At 45.0% G+C, this 15,894-nt stretch overlaps 1 pseudogene; it reads right to left on the bottom strand.

The window, feature by feature from the left end:
* The window catches only part of LOC117190782, a 51,526-nt pseudogene extending 35,943 nt beyond the window's left edge, over positions 1-15,583 (bottom strand).
* Between the last annotated feature and the right edge of the window lie 311 nt (positions 15,584-15,894).

The raw sequence follows: 15,894 nt of genomic DNA on the forward strand, positions 1-15,894 counted from the left end.
AAAACCGGAACATACGCGAGCGTTTGCCACTTCCTTTAATCGAATTGCCACGGAAAATGTTGTGGCAAGTTCTCTCTCTGCAGCTCTTAGATTTTGACGCATAAATCTGTGCAGAAACCTGGGAATACACCAGCGACAGGGAGGACAGGGAGGACCCTGAGAGGCACATAAGCCATGGACAAGAGTTCATATTAAATTTGTGTTTTGGTCCCTTTTTTTGGGTTGTAACTAAAATAAACATGCTGGTTGTGGCGCTGGGGGAATCGAAGATTTGTGAGGATGTCCGGGCTCCAAGTGCGCCTAAAAGGCTGCTAAGCCTGTGCATTGTGTTGACAGCGCTTAGATGTGACGCTTTATGGCCACGAAAGGCACCCGAAACGGAAGCTTAGCGGCTTTATTCAGAGGTAAACGCACAGATACAGGGCTGGCGTAGAGTGGCGTATAATAAATTTTTAACAAGAGCTGCCGCTAAGGCGCAGACCGAAACCCGTGTTGTTGTGGTTTTTGCCTAAAACCTTGCCCCGATTCTGGTTTTAACCCCCCCCCCCCCCCCCCGCACCACCCCCCACCCCCCACCACGCTCCAACCGACTGTCACAATAGATTTGTGATTATTCGTCTGCAAAAGGAAAGCACAAAAGTTGGTACTCACATCGCAGTAGGACGAGGAGATGTTCTGCAAGTTCAAACGGAATACGCGATCCCTGGAAATGGACAAAAATATGAACATAAATATGAGAAAAATGAGAAAAAATTGTTAATTTAGAGCTGGAAAAGCTTCCCCCCCATCGGTGCTTTCCATAATCGGAAAAACCATCAATGTGCCGATAGGTTTATCGATTGTTTTTGGGAATACAGTGCGTTTCTGTGCTGTAAAACGGAGTTTGAACCATCGAGAGGATTTTATGTAGTTTTTATATCCCAAAAATCGTAAAATATGCATTTACCGATTGTTTTTCACGATTTTGTTACTTAATTTCGATGACTGGAGCATATTTTGAGTGGTTTTGATACAGTACCATTTCACCATACCATAATAACTCAAGAAATCGATCAAAGTTGATCAAATTAAAGAACTTCAATAACAATTTTAGCTCTAAATCACAAAAAAGATCGATAAATAATCGATAATATGAAAATTCAACTATTTAGCCTTAAATTCCACAAAAACGTACTCTGTAATTTCCAATGGAATTTATAGAAAAATACTTACATGGCGCCCACATAAAGCGAATCCCGATCCTCATTCATGTGAAATGTGCGATAGTACAGTCTGCCGCATGTGAACTCCCTTACATGATCTGCAATAGAGAGAGAGAGAGAGAGAGAGGGGGGATGAGAAAAATTGGAAAACATTTTCGTCAAGTAAATTCAATATTTGCGCGAGATGAGATGAGATGTCTTCGGGTGAAGTGTCAAATGTCTGTGGAAGGAATATGGATGACCTCCTACAACAAAGCGCACACATTCTCCGCCGGACAATGGCCAAAAGTATGACAGGAGAGGTCACAAAAGAGCCAGAGACCACCGAGGCTCCACTCATCCGATTTATGCACTCATTCTCATGCTGCTCCTCCGCTCTCGACAATGGAATATGTAAATACCGAAAGGAAAGCCCCAACCCAACCCGAAAACCCGTCCGCAGGCAGCCCGGGAAACAGAACTGTAGCTATTTTTGATTTCCGAATTTCCAGTGAATATTTTCGTGTGTGTGTGGCATAAACAGAGAAAAGGCGGCAGGGCGGCCGGGCAGGGAAAGGGAACAACTACAATAGAAGTACAGTCGCCGGAACAAGTCCTCGTGCGTGTATGTGCATGGTTGTGCATGTCCTTGCCAAACAGGAAGTCGACTTGTGCACGCTTGAAATGCTTTTGTACATATTTTTATTCTACTGAAAAATGCCCGTCGAAGTTTTCCATTTCCACTCCTCACCGGCTGGTTTTTGGCCCAAACTTTTGTGGCAGATTTAAAGGAGGGCCATCTTTAAGGACGAAACACACACACAGACAAAAACAACACCATAAACTATATGGAATATCCGCTGTTATATGCTTTTGGAGCCCCGCAAAATAATTGCCCGCAATTTGGGATTCAGACTTCGGTAATCCACAAGTCAATTCGGGGCATTTATAGGGGGCCATATGTAGGTCCTTGGGACGATGGGGAGTTCAATCCGTGCCCTGGCTTATGGAGTCGTTCGGGCCATTGCCACTGCCAATTGTCATCGGCAGCCAGTAAAAACATATTGCCACAATTTCATGACTGGATTAAGCCCATAAAAATATGCTAAATATTAACATAAAATTGATGGCCCCCAAGGATACGCTTCTCGGGGTATTTTATGTGTCCAAAGATTCCGGGGAAAGGGCAGAGCCGAGAGGGTTCCAAGATTACATCAGGATTGAATGTGTTTTCAACTCTTTAACGTTCCACAAACAGACATACATTCCATGGCTAGGAATTAAGGAACAATCTACCTTCTGGCATCCTTAGCGTAATTCCTGCCTTTCAAAATGGCCCTCAATCGCTCTATGGACGTAATCCAAGTGCCTTTCGATCTAGATATATGTATATATATTTGCAAATTAATTGTTTTTCATTGATTTTGAGACTCCTTGGACACCTAGGACCTAATCGTAATTTCTGAATAGGTTTTCAAACGATACATTGTTCCTGTTCCTTAAGGAATATCTCCCTATTATGCCAGGGTCCTTCTGTTCAAAGACACAAGCTTTTAAGAAAGCTCCTCCCAGAGAGGAAAAAGCGCCTGATAAAATCCTTTCAAAATTTCCCCATTTACCCGTCAAAGTCCTCAACTTTATTTGGTTTTAATCCAGAGTCCAATCAAAATCAAATTCCATTTACGAGCTGTCTTTGCGCAAAAAAAAAATAAAAAATAAAAATAAAATACGCCAAATTTTATATTTCACTTTTCTGTTTTTTTCTGCTGTTTTTTTCTTTTTGTGGGGAGAGTGCTTATGGGCGTATAAGCATTTATGACTCTCAAACCTCGATACTCGCGACTCGAGACGACTCTCCGCATATCCCATATCTCATATCTCATGTCAATAATTTTTATGCTCTTCATAAATATGCGTTTTACGAGCAGAGGCAACCATGCCCCCAACCCCCTCCGCGGGGGCCATCAAATCAATTTCTTCAGGGGAGAAAATGACATTTTCCCCAAAAGAAAAACGTTATTAACAAATCAAAAGGAGAGACAGTGGGAGCAGTGGGAGCTGCTGGGTTTTGCCCGAATTGCAATGAACATATTGTAAATTTAATGTCCTGCCACCCCCTCAAACCAATGGGTGGACTGTGCCCCCAGGGGCAGAAACCGGCCGTCAGGTGCAGGCACAGGCACAGGGACAGGCCAGGGTCCCTTGGCCTGACATTATCACCTTTGAAATGTCAGCAACCATTTTGGCCCCAAAAGATGACAGCAACTCGAAGGGTTTCTGTGTGGCATCAAACGAGGGGCCATCAGAGGATAAAGAGAGCCACACAAACGAGTCTATGTAAATGTGGCATCAAATGAGGCTCGGTATTGCAGAAGGGGCATCAAATGTGTGCCTGCAGGCTGCAGTTCCTCGCTGCTGCCACATGAAACATTTATCCTTTAAATTTCCTTTCGTTTGCTTTTGTATAAATCTTCGTTTTTTTCTTTAAACAATTTTTTACAAATTATATTCGGTTATGGAACGAGTTACCTTTCAATATTAAAAATATTAGTAGAGCAACGCAATTTAGGGATTAGAAAAACACTTGACAAACTCTTAAAAAAAAAAATAATAATAAAATAAAAAAAAATTAAACTAAATAAAAAAAATAACAATAAAATAAAAAAAATTAAATTAAATAAGAACAAATAAATAATTAAAAAGATAAAAATTATAAAAAAAATAAATAATAAAATAAAAAAATAAAATAAAAACAAAAACAAATAAATAATTACAAATAATTTAAAAAAAAATAATAAAAAAAATAATAATAATAATACCAAATAATAATAAAAATAATAAAATTAGAATTAGTATTAGTATTAATAACACAAATATTAGCCATAATAATAAAAATATTAGTCATACTAAAAATGTTAGAAAAAGGCAATCATTCTGTTTAAAAGCACACAACTATGTGAACATTAAAATTAAGTAGAATAACTGTCGCGTTAGGAATATATATATTTATTTAAATACATAAATAATTTTCTATTAAGCAAAATATGTCTGCACGTCGTGGAAGCCTAACAAGATTGGGAATTGGTGGGAATTAGAAACAAAATGAATATACTTCCGCATCAGTAAATACTCTTATCATTCCAAATTCGATTAATTAATGTTTTTACAGGAACTGTTGGTGTTTTAAACACTCCAAATTTACTTGGTATGCAGCTGTTGTGTTTATTTGAATTTTCAATGTGGAATTCTTGTGAATTATTGGCAAATGTTGCCTTAAATATTTGGTTTGGGCAATAAATCATATGTAAATAAATCCTGCCAACAATTTCCCTAGCATTTCACGTCTCTCCCTTCCTGCTAATTATAGGAACTTGTGGTTTCCCCTTCCTGCCACCACGGACAACACACCTTCTAAGCACTCGAAAAGCCTGTGCGTCTAGACGTCTACACCTGTGTGCCCCAAGCTGCTGCCGCCACAGACGAGGCAAAAGCTCACCCAAAAGTGGTTGCCATTTCATTTGCACACAACACAACAATTCCCATCCCCTCCCAGCCCCCCGTTCGAGGGGTCGTCTCTTCAGCGCATATGCCTGGTAAATATACTTATTGTCAGCACTGTACTATGACTGGCCCCAAGGCTTGGGCTTTGGCTTTAGCTCGTTGGCTTTAATTTTCACTGCAGTGGCAGGCGGAGGCGCCTCCAGTTGGTGTGGCAAAATATTTTCAACTCAATTTAGTTTACTTTATTGCAGCAGTGGCAGTGGCATGGCTGTGGCTGTGGCAAGAGTTCATTTTGTTTGCCAACCAAAAACAGCCACAGCAAACAGATTGGTGGCATAAATAATCGTACAAATAATAATAAATGCTTCAGTTCAACAAATGCAGAGCCATTATCATGCACACGACATGTCTTTTCGCTTGTGTGCCCCCAAAGACAAGAGGTAGCACCGAGTGGTAGCCACTTGCTCCGGCAACTGTTGCCACACTATGTGACACATTTTTGGTCCGAGTCTGCAGTTGGCAAAAGGGAAGAATGCAAATTATGGTCTTTAGAATTAAGTTAAGACTTTAGTCAATTAGGGACACACAGAGGGAGAGCGTGTGTGCATGCGTGTGTGGCAGACACAGGTTGCACGAAAACTTAATTAAATTTCATCTTAAAATTGATGCATAAATGGAAATTAACATTAGTCGCGTTTGTTTGTGTCAATTTTCAAAGTGATTGAACTAGTGCAGGGAAAACGACTAAATCTGTGGCATAACTGCATTTACGGTTGATTGATGGCATTCTGCCACACACATTCTGCCTGCTAATTGCTTTTGCCACACTTTCTCTATCGGCTTCCTCCCTTCCCTCGAATCCCCCTCCACCCCGCGCGATAAGTGCGACTTCCTCTTCTTTTATCAGCAGCAAAAGCGGAGCAGACGACCCCCGACTCCCGGGTTCTTATCGAATCGAATGTTATATAACTTGTGTTTGCAACATTCGGCGAAGATTGCGGCGGCAAGTAGTGGACAAAGTTGCATGCAACTATAGAGAGAGAGAGAGAGAGAGAGAGAGAGAGAAAAGTCCAAAGTGGAACGTGATTTTTCTTCCGTTTGAAGCTCAACTAAAACTTGGCAAGAGACTCGTGGCTCTTTAAGCATACTTTTAATGATGTTGCCACCTGCCACTATCTCGCTGTGCCACTGACACAGCAGCGTTATTAAGCCACACCCCCGTCATTGTTGGGAGGTTTTTTTTTTTTTTTAATGGATGCGCCATGAGGAGTGGAAATCTTCATGAGATACCAATGACCCGTGCCATTGGCATGCACGATTCCTTGCTCTAGTCAAGTCATACGTACTAAAACCACCCCACACACTTACACAACTCTTCCCCCCGCGGGATCACCGTTAGGTATTGCTTCGCGGGGAGGGGGCCTATTCTAGGCCGCTACATGCCGCTCTTTCTCGCATCGTCTCAGGTCATCCTGGATGCGCTTGATGAGACGTTACACGTATATATAGTTATCCTCCGATGCTGTCATAAAGCTAACCAGCAACTCTGCTGGGGGGATATTCTCCGTCCATGCTGCGTATCTCTTACAGCCGTAAAGGGCATGCTCCGGGTCTTCGATTGCGGTTGGGCACGTAGGGCAGTATGGGCTGGTATCGTGTTTGTACTTATATAGGTAGCTACGATAGCCCCCATGCGCGGTTAGGAATTGCGTTATGTGGTAGTCCGCGTTGCCTCTGCTCCTTCCGATCCACTCCTTCGCGCTACTGATCAGTTTATGCGTCCACCTCCCTTTGACGCTCTGATTCCACCGCTCCTGCCATGTTTCGATGGAGGCCTGTCGCGCTGTATTGCGGATGGCCGACGTGCCGCCTATGGTTCCCTGCGCCGTACTCTTTTCGTACACTATTTTCATCTCCCTGGCCAGTTTGTCCACGGGTATCATACCCGCTAGGACTAGTGCTGCGTCCTCGGACACAGTCCTGTAAGCCGAGATGACCCTCAGCGCGGCTAGCCTGTATGGAGCAGCTAACTTCCTTCGCAGGCCTTGGTTGTTTATGACCGCTGCCGCCTAGATTGGCGCTGCGTAGAGAAGGATGGAGGACACTACGCTTGCCATCAGTCTTCGGCATCCAGTCTTTGGTCCACCAACATTTGGAAGCATGCGGGAGAGAGCTCCTTGCATCCTCGCTGCCTTCTGGCTAGCATACTCCACATGCGAGCGGAAGGTTAGGCGGTTGTCCAACATCATTCCCAAATACTTGATGGATTCTTGCGATTTTATCAGGTCTGCTCCTACTCGCACTGTGGCATACTCCGTCTTCTTCCTGCTCGTGATGAGGACTGCTTCCGTCTTGTGGCCAGCCAGATCCAGACCGGCTTCCCGCATCCATCCAGAAATTAGATCAATAGCTGTATTGGCTACCAATTCGACTTTCTGGACCTCCTTAGATACAACGACTAGGGCCAGGTCGTCAGCGAAACCGATTAGCTGGCAACCTGCGGGTAGCTGCAGTCTGAGGTTCCACAGGAGCGGCCCCAAGACTGATCATTGCAGGACTCCTGCCGTAACCTCGTACGCTATCTCTCCTTGGTCCGTCTCGTAGCCCAGCACCCTGTCCGAGAAGTAACTGGAGATCATCCTCAGAAGGTATACCGGTACCCCGATTCGGTACAACGCCGTCTCGATCCTTGACCAGTTGGCCGAGTTGAAAGCGTTTCGGATGTCCAGCGTCACGATGGCACAGTACTCCTTGGTGCCCCGCCTCCATCTTGTTCCTTCTATGGCCTTCGCTGCGATGCTAACTACCGCCATGATGGCGTGCACTTCGAGCGGGATTTCCGGAATCCATATTGCGCCTCTGAGAGTGCTTCTGTTTCCTCCACGAACTCTAGAAGCCTGTTTTACAGCACTCTTTCAAGCAGCTTGCCCACAGTGTCCAACAGGCAGATTGGTCTGTACGCCGATGGATCGTCTGCTGGCTTGTTGCCTTTGGGCAGCAGAATTAGACGCTGCCTCTTCCATCGTTTTGGGAATGTTCCCTCCCTGAGGCAACTGTTGAAAGTCTCCGCAAAGGGTTCCGGTCGGGTGGCCACCCCGAGCTTTAGGGCCTTGTTGGGTATTCCATCCGGCCCTGGTGCCTTCCGGTCGCCAACTCTCCTGGTTGCTTCTATGACCTCCAGTGTAGATACTGGCTCGTATGGTGGTTCCTCCTGGTCCAGGTTAGTTTCTACCTTCTGCGGGTGCCTGGGGAACAGCGCTGTCACAATCCTATGCAGCAGTTGCGGGCACGTCGGGGTAGGAGTGCTTATTCCTCTGATCCTTTTGGTGACTACTTTATAAGCAGTACCCCAGGGGTCTACCTCCTCTTCGTCGCATATGTGGCGGAAGCAGTCGTTTTTACTCTTCTTGATGGCCACCTTCAGCCCGTGTTTTGCCGTGCGAAATTCCTCTTGCCTGGTTTCGAAGGCGTAGCGGCCTCTCGCTCTTTGGGCACGCCGTCCCGCTCGGAGACAAGCTCTTCTAAGCTCGCCTATTTCCTGCGTCCACCAGTAGCAAGGTCTTCCTCGTAGAGACGGCTTCCTCCTTGGCATGGACTGGTCGCATGCGTCGGCTATCCTCTGCGTCAGTTCCCGTGCCGCTTCCTCCGCTGAGATACCAGCTAGGTTCCACTTGTGTTGCCTGAAGGAGTCCGAGAAGGCTGCGACGTCCAGTAGACTATCCTTCCACTTTGGCCCCGTTGGTTTTGGCTTACGCGGCCTTCCTGCACTTACTTTGTGCCCAACCGCTGCCTGGCACCGGTTTGTATGGTTCGCATACGATGACCACGTCCGGTTTCCTCTCCCTGGCGTCTTGGCTCAGTAGTGCCTGTGCCGCCTCGCAGTGGTTAAGGTTCAGCTGCATGCACCTCATCCTATCCTCTTTGCAAGTGCCTGTCTAAAGAGGGGGCACCTGCCGCTTCCTGCGATATGCCTCCAATCTTCCTGCTTTCCCTTGCAGAACATGCACTGGGGGTCCTTGTCGCAGTCTTTTGCAAGGTGGTCCTCCTTCCCGCATCTCCGGCACAGCTTAGAACGATCTACATCGCTCCTACACTGTCGGGCCATGTGGCCGAACTCCATGCAGCGGAAGCATTTGGTGACGCTGACCCTTTCCCTAAGTCTGCCTCTTACCCAGCCGACCTTCAGTCCTCCTATTTAGAGTGCCCTGCGGGCGTCCTCTGTCGGAAGTCGGACAGTTGCAATCTGCGTCTGTCCGTACCCTCTCCTTATTGATATGTCGTCCAGTGCCACGTTTGCCAACTGGACCTGGGACATGAGGGCGTCCCTTATCTCCTCCTTGGTGGTCACCTCGTCCAAGTCGCTGCATTCAACGATGACTCGCTGTTGGAGGGCGCGGACCTCTGCTGCGTCCCCTAGCGACTCGCCGACCAGACTCTGGAAGGACGAGGTTTCCTCTCCTGATTTGCTGAGCTGGAGCAGGAGTTCCCCCTTTTGGGTGCGGCGGATTCTTGCCACCGCCTCTCCTAGCCCTTGTAGCTTCTCGTCTCCTTTTAACTTTCGCAGAATCTCTGCGTAGCTGCTCGGGTCTTTCGCCGCTATGATGAAGGCTTCGGCTTCCTTACTCTCGGCCTTCTTTCAACTTTCTTCCACTCCCTGTTCGGAGGCGCCGTCGGTGTCTCCCCTGTGTCGTTATCTCCTGGAGTTGGAGTTTTCGCATCCACTCCAACCGCGCAGGTTTTCGTCTGGGTGTCCACCCCTTTGCTCCTCTTGTTTTTCGGTGCTTTCCCATTTTCCTGCTTCCTTTTTGCCTCCACCGCTGTCCTAAACAACGGCGAAGTTTGGGAGGACTGGTGGGTACGGATCACCGCCTTTGCCCTATCGTCATGGAGCTGGATGGCCACCAGCTCGTAGAGCGCTCGGATGCTTTCAATGGAGTCCCTCATCGGCTGGTGGATAGAGCGCCTCTTCCCGTCTTCCAGCATCTCCACCAGCTTTGCAATTTCCTGCCCGAGATCGCTTAGCGCCGTGCTGCTCTGCCCCTTCTGGGTCTGCTCCGTTTGGGTCTGCCCTATCTGGGTCTGCTCCATCTGGGTCTGCTCCTTCTGTTGTAGCTCCTTTTTGTTCCGATCTTTTTGAGTCCGCTCCTGGACTGCTACTGCTGCTTCTCCCGCAGGTCTCACCTCCACCGGTGATCTTGCCATCCTTGCTCTCCTCGTGAATGCGTTTTCGTCCTCTGTAATTTTTGGTTGTGATTGTGGTGTTTCCATTCTAATGGGTCCCAACTCCCGGGTCGTTGTTCCTGTTCGCTTGCGCAGTCGCGTTATTAATCCCATGGTTGTCTATGCAAGCAGTGAGGCCATACTAGGGTTGACTCTTGCCTTCACGGGGTCAAGAGTTCAGAGCCGGATCCGCGCTAGTCGGGAGCGTTGCTCAACCGAGCCTGCACCACCAACTTAATGGCGACGAATCAGGAAGCGTACCTAGGAGAACTGCCAGTTTTTAACGGGACGGGGGCGGCCTCAGCATTAGCCTAGAAGCTATTTCAGCAGGATTTCACTCCGCTTACTGAAGTTCTAGAATACTGACGCCGTCAGCCCAAAAACGTCTTTCCGTGCCGGTGTTTCCAGTTTTATAATCAAGGCTGTACTGGTCTCGGCCTTGATGCCGTGTTTTGTCGCCTCCTGCGACAGGCATCGGCTCGCCGTGGTGGTTACTATTATTAGGTTCCACTACCTTTAGTACGACTGCCTCCTAGTACGTCCCATATCACCAATAGTACAGTGTCCAAAAACTTAATTTTGGCACTGTGTAGCCACCTTAATACAGTGGCGGCCTCTGGTGGGGGAACATAATCTATGCTACATGTAGGTGTAGCAGATGTAGGAGTAGATAATCCTAGATCAGCATGAGCACGCCCTCTGCCGGTGGCTCATTGGTTCCGCTGCAGTGCACTGGTCGGCAGCTGATATATCGATCAGCTGGCCTGACGAGTAACACTTGCAGTGAAGAACAAGAGCAAGACGGCCGGGCCAAAGAGTGAAAAGTTACAATTAAAACAACAACTCTACGATAACACGCCGCTTGTAAAACTACAGTTTTACACTGATGACAGCCGTGCATTTTCAACTATATTTCGGAACAAAAGGGTATCCAAAAGGGTGCCTTTTTTGTTTGCTTGAACCTTTAATATCAATAGTTTTATGAATGATAAGCCAACGCACTGTTTCCAGTGACTGCTAAACCATCTCGGAGCGGCGTTAGTTCTTTTTCCCTGCAGTTTGAACAGAACTGGACAGCTCTGTGTCTACCTGCCGATCGAACGAGTCAATTCTTGGACTGTGCTTCGCAATGAAGTCATTCACACATCATTCCAAACAGCAGGCGGCGACCAGCGAGCATTGTACGCCAGAGAAAGGAGATGAAGAAAGAGATAAGAAACGGAAAAAGAAAAAGAAGCGAGCACCAGTAGAAGGGGAAGGAGGGGGAGAAACAGAGGCAGAGCAAACGCAACAGACAATGGCATATAAAAATAGAATCTAGCGAAAATAAGTGGGAAGAGGAGTGGCCGCAAAAGAAACATCTGTCAAGCCGCTGACTCAACAAATGAAGTGGCGGGAGAGAGAGAGAGAGAGAGAGAAAGGGAGAGAGAGGGAGATGTGTGGGAAAGGGATGCCGCAGGAGGATAGGAAGTACTGCACCAGATACACAGGAGATGATCCTCAAGCTCCCATAAATTAAATGACCTAAAAAAAAAAACAACAACTCTAAAATGTCAACCATAAATCCCCCACAGTAGATTTGGAAAATTTATATTTTGTTTTTTTTCTTTGGATTTAAATGAAATTAATTGCATTTCTTTTTTTGGGGAATAAATACGAAATTTATGTGCGTTATTTAATGCAGCGGAGGGAAGGGGGAACAGCGTTTGAGCGCTTCTCTATGCGCCGCACGTTTCCTTTGGGGCAAGTGCTTAGCTATTGAGTTTACAGTGCAACATGCGGCAAGGACCAAAGTTGTTGTCGGCACGTGAAGTTTTATGCTGCACCCATACAGTGCCTCAAGAAGGAGCGAGGCGAGGCGTCCCTGACCAGCATTCTGAAACGTGAACTATTAGAAAATGTTTACGGGTCTATGGTCGGTCCGATGGCCATGCAACAAGAACTTGTTTGCCACACAAAATTGCCACATAATACCTGGACCCCCCCACAAAACACTCGACGGGCACTCAGGGACTCCTCCCTTTCCTTCTTTAAGCATTCTTTCCCCAAATTTTATGTTTCTTTTGTTTTTGATGCGGAATTCATTGAACTCTGGCTGGAAGTTTTCTATCAAACAACCTCAAAATGATAAATTCATTTTAACAAAGATTATTAAGCAAAATCAAACATGTTTCTGCCTCAGAACAGGCCACAGACCAGACACAATAACAAAAAATAATAGACCAGAGACCAGAGACCAGAGACCAGAGAACAGCTTTAGATTTCTCATGGCTGAATAAATTTTAATGACTTAATGACTCAATAAACTGGCCAAGCTTCAATCTAGAGAAGAGCAAAGCTTGGTGGATTTTGACTTTAAAATTATTAATATTCATTTGGGTAGAGCATCAAGGAGTCAATAATGGTACATACATTAGTGTTGGGTAAACATCGTTCAATTTACTGAATAAAATCGTTCGTTCATTTTTATGCAGTGAACTAAGTCGTTCTTTTAGTTCGTTCCTTTTTGTTCATCTTATTCGTTCTTTTTCGTTCATCGTTCTTTTTTGTTCATCGTTCTTTTTTTCATTGTCCCTTTAGTTCGTTCTTTTTTGTTCTTTGGCCTGTTTTGTTTATCGGTCTTTTTGTTCTTAGTTCAATTTTAAAGTCTCATATCTAGTTTTAAGCTTATATGTAAATAATGCACTACAATTCATTGACGTTTTAACTTCTTAAATTTATTTTAATTCGTACTTAGTACTTGATATCGTTAGGACACAACCAACAGTTTCAATTAAGTATCTCGTTTTCCATTTTTTATGTTTTAGAAGTCGGGGCTGAAAAACAATAATAAATTTTACTTATGTTGTCCATTATAATTTTAAAACCTATAAAATAACACAATTTTTAAGTATTTCACATATTATGATGTAAAAACATAAGGCTTTCAACCTTATTGGGCGTCAAAAGCGTTCGTCTTTTGCGGACTATTTCTCCTGCTGCAGAAAATAAGCGCTCACATGGCACCGACGTGGCCACCAAACAAAGACGTTTCAACGCATATCGTATAGTCGTGGATATACATTTTTTCGCTGCGTCCACCAGATCAAAGGGTCCTGCTTTCTATTGATGTTCTCTTCTGCTAGGTATTTATCTACCTCTCTAATGGCAGCAGCCGTGTTACAGCTTGGCTTTGTTATTTGGTTATACTGCTTGTCATACTCGTACCAAATGCCACTTTTGGTTGGCGACGTTTTGACGGTTTCGATTTGTGAAGACAGATCATCAGCAACATTATAAACCAATCCCGTTTGAGCGATCTTACATTGTAGAGCTGCAACTGTTTTTTCATAGCATTCATCGGACCTAAAACCCCGTTTTTTAAATCTTGTGTCTAGTATGGTGCTCTCTGCATACAAAATATTATTTTCCAAATCGCCAAAACGTACGGTCAACTGCTCTTTGAGTTTTTCTACGACTGCCCGTAGAAAATCATCTTTTGGAATAGCTTTGGCTATGGATTGATGCAGCAATGTGGCCATTATAATAACATTTGATAAGGTGACATTTTTCTCTGCTGAAATTTCAGTTGTTATTTCAGAAAATGGCTTCAGCACTGGCAATACACCATCAATAATTTGCCATTCTGCCTGGGTCAGTACTAGTTCAGGGCGTAGAAGGGAAATGACCACCATAACTCCATCTTTTAAAATAGACAAGCGCTGAAACATTTTGTATGTTGAGTTCCAACGTGTAGGCACATCTTGTGTCAGCTAAAGGGGGGGGGCGGGCAGATTTAATTGGCTATTAATTTCTTTGAGCTTCTTGAATCCGGATGAGCTGCGATTGAAAAATTCTACAATTGCCTTTGCTTTGACCCTTAGACTGTCAATTGGTCCCAGTGCTTTCTGTACAATGATGTTCAAAGTGTGGGCAAAGCATGGAATATGGCGCCAATTTCCCAATTGTCTGATGCAATTGCAGTAATTTTATCTAAAATTTTCCAATCAGCTGCAACACTCTGAAGAAAAGAGCAAAGATTGAGGCTTGTGTGCCTCTCACCGAACGCTTCACAAGCTAGCATATGCGAAGATAGTTCCATATTCGTCTTGTCTATGAAGTGTGCGGTTACAGCTATGTAATTCTCATTGGTGAGCGATGTCCATCCATCAGTTGTTAGACAAACTCCAGATGCAGATGCTATCTTCTCTTTCACATTGGCAATTAACTCACTGTGTATATTTGGAAGTTTCACATTAGACAGCGTTTTACGTGTGGGCAACTTATATCCAGGGCAATTTGAAACGTCCTCTATCAGCTTCTTAAAATCCGGCTCCTCCACGATCCGGAGAGCATGATGGCCTTTGGAAATCATTCGCACTAACTGTTTGTCTAATTGCTCACTTTTACGCGCTGTCGGTGGCTTCTGAACAAATGCAGTTATTTTTTGCTGCGATGTTGTGGCGGCAGAATAACTGGCTTCAGTACTTCCTTGTCGTTCAATTTCATCGAGAGAAGCTGGGTGTCTCAACTTCAAATGCCGTGTTAAATTGCTCTGTGAACCTCCGGCTATACTCAAATCCGACTTGCAGTACTTGCACTATGCCTTTTTGTCATCTATGGCATCGAAGTGATTCCATAAAGCACTAAATTTACGTTTAAGCGACATTTCAAAACAGTTTAAATTTCTTTTCAACTTTCTTGCCAGAGTCCGCCACAACAAAATGTGAAAAGAGCTGCCATACCAACTCAAAAATAGCGAACAAAACGAAATGAGCAAAACAAAAAGAGCTGCCATACCAGCTCAAACATAGCGAACATGAGGAACAAAAACGAACGAAAACGAACGATAAACAAAAAAGAACGATGAACAAAAAAGAACGATGAACGAAAAAGAACGAATAAGATTAACTTATTCAGTTCGTTCACTTCCATGAATAGTTCATTTTTGTTCGTTCGTTCATGAACGACCCAACACTAACATACATATATCATGCAGGGACTTATCTGTGCGGGATTATGGGGAGACATATGCTTAAAATATGATTACATTATTGGTATTTGTTTAAATGCGAAATATGCATGTCAATGGCAGGCCCAGCCACTCGCAGTGACACAAACCATTCGAATAATATCCAACATCAAAGGCATTAATATGCAAATTATGAATAATACGAGTGCAAAAAAAAACACAACAAAGGGACAACAAATGTAAAAACAGTAGTTGCATGCGTATTGCAATCGAATGGAAGAGAAATTCAATAAATAAAAAAAGTACAAAGAACATGCGCGAGAATATTATGGCAAATAAGTTACAAATTGTTTTTGCCGGCGAAAATTGAAAAAACGGCCCGTATCTGTACATGAATTGAATGTTTTTCGGCCCCACAGAGAGGGGAGTGCCGCAGGCCATAGGCATCTCCAGGCCATCTGAAACCTTGAATATTTCACCCTATTCTCTTGAGATCAGATGAAAGGTTAGCTGTACTTCGGTGTGATGAGGAGGGGGATCGATTGTTTACCTCTGTTGTACTTCCCGTGGCCGTTCGGCTGATCGTTGCCGGCGCAGCAGGGACGCTCGTAGTAGAAATTCCAGGTGTTCTCGTAGTCGGCGGCCGTCTCGCTCACACTGCTGGTCAGCAGTGCCGCCAGGAGTGGGGTCAGCAGCATGGCTCTCCACCCGGAAAACCTCAATTGGATTATTGGGTGGTGGGAGCGGGAGCAAGGAGGGCTGGCTGCTTGTTGATTTTACCGTTAGTGCGCGCAGGAGAGCGGCCGAAAAAAGCGACTCGCGCTTTTAAGCGAATAACTGTTAACACACTGAGGTTGTATTATTTTTACACACTTTTGCGGCAATTTCGGTGAAATTGATTTCACTGCCGATGCGGCAGGCGGCTTTGGCGGGGGATCGCAAATGGATTTTAAAACGAATTTCTGGCTGCCATGCTTCGGGCGAGAGGGGTGAGAGGTGTGCGAATTTCGTTGGGATTAATTATGTGTACACTGCACTCTC

The sequence above is a fragment of the Drosophila miranda genome, assembly GCF_003369915.1.
Source record: "Drosophila miranda strain MSH22 chromosome Y unlocalized genomic scaffold, D.miranda_PacBio2.1 Contig_Y1_pilon, whole genome shotgun sequence".
In the NCBI taxonomy this organism is placed as follows: Eukaryota; Metazoa; Arthropoda; class Insecta; order Diptera; family Drosophilidae; genus Drosophila; species Drosophila miranda.